This window comes from Austrofundulus limnaeus, unplaced genomic scaffold, assembly GCF_001266775.1.
Source record: "Austrofundulus limnaeus strain Quisiro unplaced genomic scaffold, Austrofundulus_limnaeus-1.0 Scaffold536, whole genome shotgun sequence".
NCBI classification, from domain to species: domain Eukaryota; kingdom Metazoa; phylum Chordata; class Actinopteri; order Cyprinodontiformes; family Rivulidae; genus Austrofundulus; species Austrofundulus limnaeus.
Window position 1 is genome coordinate 246,502 of NW_013952938.1, and position 4,939 is coordinate 251,440.

Below are 4,939 nucleotides of genomic sequence, written 5' to 3' on the forward strand. Positions count from 1 at the left end.
GCTTTGACTTGTATTTTTTTGTTAATAAGTTACTAAATGTTTTATTTAGTTGTGATTATTTATCTGTGAGAGACATTATACAAACTTTTATTTTATTCTAATATTTAGGTTTTATTTTAGCGTTGCTGCATCAGATTTCAAACAGATTTGCTGTATTATGTTAGTTAGATTTTAACCACTTTACTTTATGTTTTTACTCAGACATTAGTTGTTTTCTTCAGAGTTTTATGTCTGAATGTCAATCAAAGTTTTCTCAAACATGGTCCTACGGCTCAGAGCAGCTTCTGATCCCATGACTTCTGTCTGATTTTCCTCTCTGTTTAAATATTTATAGAATATCTGATCAGATCAAACTGAACCAAAACWGGCTTTTTGAGTGGAAACTGTTTTAAATGTAAACGCTTTGGAGCCACAGATGAATTTCTGCTGACTCYGCAGATTGTAGCTTTTATTTTGATGACAAACTTTAAACACTTTGTCACAAATTCTAATCAAAGTCCACCATCAAGGTCATGCAAATCATCAATATTTCATGCTCAGATTGGATGGCGACGGGATGAATTCACGCTCACCTCTGATTGGTGGGAGATCCATTCTGCGGCGCTGCGTCCTGATTGGCTCTTCCTCTGAGGGTCTGATCAGGTTGATCAGACTTGGTTATATTTGTTAAAAGCTGTGAACTTGTAGAAGTTTTTGGTGTCTGAGGTGGTGAAGGAGCTGGGAGGATGATGGTACCCCCTCCTCCTCCTCCTCCTCCTCCTGTTCCTCCTCTTCTTCAGGAGCGCTCTGATCCCAGGTGCTTCCTGTCCGGGTTCCTCCCAAAACAAGTCGACCAGTCTGTTTTATTGAAGATGCAGCGGACAGCTCTGAGCTCAGCCAAGGTCTGAGCTGCGAACGATGTGTTGGAATCCTTGGAAATATCTCCAGGCAGAAGCACAAACAGCTGAGTTTAGGTTTTAAATCAAGAAGTTAAAGAAGTTCTTAAAGGTAGAGATGAACTGATCAGCTTGAGTTAAATCTGTCCTCTGGTGTTTCCTCTTGTCTCTGTGAGAGATGAATGACTGGGAGCTGAACACACACACACATTCACTCCACCTTCCTCCTCCTCCTCCTCCTCCTCCCAGCCTCCCTCTGACTCCTCCCTCTTCCATCACTGACAGAGCAGAACTCACATAAACACACAGGATGGGCTCTTTTTTCTGAATAACCTTTCTGTCTTATTAAAGATAAACGGCAGAGAAGAGGCGTCACCAACAGCAGACAACATCTGTAGTGAGGGTAGGGAGCAGGTGGAAGAGAGCCTGGAGATGTGCAGGTATATATGTGTTAAATAAACCAACATACAGCAGAAACTTCTTATATTTCATGCTCAAATACACATAAAACAGTTGTTTTTATTTTATTTTATGTTTTCTTTAACTTGTCTTTTAGATTGATAAAGTATTTTTACATTTAATTTAATGAAAATCAATAAAAAATGTTTGAAGTGAACAAAAAATAAACACTTACTTTAGCTGAAGTTTGACGTCAGACTCTCTGTGGTTCCTGTTCTTGTTGGGTAAACTTGTCATATTTAGCTTTGTGCAGCGTGTTGGAGTGACGTATATTAAACTCTTCATGGCAGACAGCACCTCTGAACTGACTGAACACACGTTTGATTCTCTGAGCAGATCATTTACCTGACATTTCAGCTGAAACATATTTGAACATCTCTTCCTCGCTGGTAGGAAAGACGTGTGCACGACGTGGCGTCGGCGTCGGAGGCGCCATCTAGTGTCAAACTTTATCATTACAATAAAGTCAGAGCCACTGTAAGAGGGTTAGGGCCACTGAAAAAATAAAAAAAGTAATTCTGACTTTAATCTCATAATTCTGAGATTAAAGTCAGAATTCCTCTTTTTATTTTTTCAGTGGTCCTAATCCTCTTCCGTTCCACTGAGACACTTCTGTAATTTTAAAAATTAATCTAAGAGTTGTTTGAATTATTTTTTAATTGCAGGGGAGGTCCTAATTGGTTCCTCATGGAGGTTTCCTCTGGGCTGGATGTGGCCCGCAGGCCACCCTTTACCATCCCTGGACTTGAGAGACAGACATGTGGAGGAGTGAAGCTGCAGAAATATAAAAAACAGGTTCACACACACGAGGAGACGCCGTGACGTTATTTTCCTACATGATAGAAACATAATTTGATTAAAACACTTTTTAGTTCAACAATGAAGTTAGAAATAAAACTTAAAAAGATGATAAATTTGTTCAGACGATGACATCATCACTGATGAGGCTGWAAACGCTGCCTGGCTGTAATTCAAAGTGTGTCTCTGTCGTGTGAGGATCCACGTCGGTCTGTTCTTGTCTTCTTATGGTCTGTGTCCTTACTCAGCAAGATTCAGGCTGCAGAACAATACTACACACACACACACACAAACACACACACACACACACACACACCAGTGTAACTGGACACTGGTCCCTAATGGGCTTGAGGGGAGCTCTGTTTCCTGTTGAGGAAAGGATCTGCGATGAAACAAACTGCTGATAGAGACACTGAGGAGGGGAGAAGATGGACACGATGAGATTATCTGAAAGAAACCAGCGAAGGTTTGTTTCACGAGAACAACAACGTCTTCCTAACGACACTTTTCACACTTTTATTGTGTCGATTTTAAAACAACAAACTTTCTGGATTCAGAAGAGAAATCTGCAGAAACGTTTAGATTCTCACCCGTCTGATATTTCTATCTGTACCTCAGTGAAAGTTGTGTAGAAGTGTAACATGTTGTCGCAGTSTCTGGTGATGAAACACAACAATAAAAACGACACACAGTGAACAAAGTGAGCAGAGATGTTCTGGGTCAGGCAGGGATCAATGACAAACGGCCTGATTAACAGATCCCAGCTGACAAAGTCATTTATTTCTGCCGGCGCTTCACTCTGCACGTGTGTGTGTGAGTGTGTGTTCATGCTTAGTGTCGTTGTGTGTTTGCTGCATGCGTCATGTGACCAGAACCACAGCTGGACAGGAAGTCAGACGTCAAACATCAACAGTGTTGTGRCACGATGTGATCGACACATTAAATGTAGGGAAAGGACCAGATCCCAGACCCAGGATGTCCACAGGAGTCTCCTCTGCAGGGTATCTGGACTCGGTTCAGTTCTCTGGTCCACATCCAGAGGAACCAGCTGAGGAGGTTCATCTGGTGAGGGTGGACCCTGGACTCTGGGAGGGGCTTCATGTCCTACTGAGAGGACGCAGGACACTCTGCAGTCTCTCAGCTGGTCTGGTTGCACTGTGGAGTCCTCCCAGAATGGATCAGGTCCAGGTCCAGGTCCAGGTCCAGGCTCAGGTCCAGACTCAGGTGTTTTGAACCCAGATGCAGGACTGAGTGAGGGCGGCAAAAAGAGTTGAAAAAAGGTTAAATTACAAAAACAAAGACTGGTGAGGTGGCAAACAAGAGACTCTTCTTCTTCTTCTTCTTCTTCTGTTATTTATTGGCGGTTGACAATCAACTTAATGGTGTATTGTCGCCACCAACTGGTTATGAGTGTGGATCAGATTCTTTACTTAAAAAACTAATAATTCTTTAACTGACTAATTAATTTATATCCTTCCAAAKWMGTTAGCACTTCATAAAAACTGGGTTATAAATGTGAATCATTTCTGTAGCACTTCTGATAGTCTGTAACTTAKTTTAATTTTTTCCAGATTTCGTATAAAATGCCTCTTTATTGTATTTTTTACAGTGTATCATAACGTGTTTTACAGTTTCTTCCAAATCACAAAATTCACAGTTTTCTGTATAATTTTTTCCTATTTTAAACAATGTGCTGCATGTTTAACCCAGTGTGTCCAAACCTTAGTCCTGATATTACTGTTTCTTCTCTTCTACTTTCTTTTGTTTTTTAAAAAAACATCTTCCTTTTTTATACTGGATATCCATAAACAAGAGACTCTGACACAGACTGAGGRCAAAGAACAGAATATCAAGGGAAACTAGAAACAAGAAACACCTGGGAGACAAASATGAGGAACAGGTGAGARTGGGCGGGGCTGGAGCAAAGACAGGCAGGAGGAGGTACAAGACAGGAAACCAGACTAGAACCAAAGTAAACCATTAACACACAGACCAGAACATCAGGTCCAGGTTCAGGTTCAGGCTCAGGTCTTAGCTCCAGCTCAGTGACGGACAGGATGTCTTCCTGTTGGCCCCGCCCTGACAGGAAGTGTTGACAGCTCTCATCTTTCATCTTCCTGATGTGATTATCTCCTCTGTGCGTTTCAAGCTTTCCATTCAGGTTTTCCTGTGGCTGAGCTCAGCTTCCTGCTGCTGGAACCTGATCCCTGCAGGACCTCAGAGTCCTGGATCAGAACTTATAAACCTGGAAAGTCTCATTGAACCCAACAGAACAAAGAGCAGAAGAGTTCTGGTTTGTTTTCTTAAAGCTGGACTCTGATCCACTCCCTGCTCCTCTCCTCTCCTCTTGATGAGCTCATGAATGAGCGAATGAGTTYGTGGAGCAGGCCTTGCTGCTGATGCACTCCTGGTCATTAATAAAACTTTTATCCTCAGTCAGGAAATGCATTTGAGCCCCGGTGGCTGCAGCTCCTCTCAGACGCACAGGAAATGGGCGCTTGGCCGGCAGCCAATCCTGCTATTTCAGGGGGATGGTCCGGAGCCAATCAGGCCCTGCCTGCTCACTTAATGGCTCCGTGGCTCTGCTGCTCTCTACACCCAAACATCAGCAACAATTAGGTGGCGTGAGGTGGGCGGAGCCAGYGTTAACCATCACAGACTATTTATTTGTCTGTTGAATTTAATGCAGACCAACAAGAATCTTTCAAATCACAAAAACTCAGGATGTGCACTGCAAAAACTGTCCATCTTACCACGTTTTAAAACCTTATATCAGCCAAAAAGTCTTTTTGATCTTGTTTTCAGAC

At 42.3% G+C, this 4,939-nt stretch overlaps 1 protein-coding gene and 1 long non-coding RNA gene across 2 annotated transcripts in view; both read right to left on the bottom strand.

Annotated features, from left to right (window-relative positions):
• LOC106530585 (protein sprouty homolog 3) overlaps nt 1-1,888 on the bottom strand; it is a 24,512-nt gene extending 22,624 nt beyond the window's left edge. Inside the window, exons 1-2 of the mRNA XM_014026233.1 lie at nt 1,510-1,888; nt 573-1,301 (exon numbers count right to left, since the gene is read on the bottom strand). The gene's annotated coding sequence lies outside the window, so the exon portion shown is untranslated. The remainder of the gene's footprint in view (nt 1-572; nt 1,302-1,509) is intronic.
• A 736-nt stretch (nt 1,889-2,624) lies between these two features.
• LOC106530587 (uncharacterized) lies at nt 2,625-4,900 on the bottom strand. Its single transcript, XR_001311810.1, has 2 exons — nt 4,126-4,900; nt 2,625-3,379 (listed from the first exon to the last, which is right to left on the bottom strand). It is a non-coding gene; the product is annotated as an uncharacterized LOC106530587 (long non-coding RNA).
• Nucleotides 4,901-4,939: the final 39 nt, after the last annotated feature.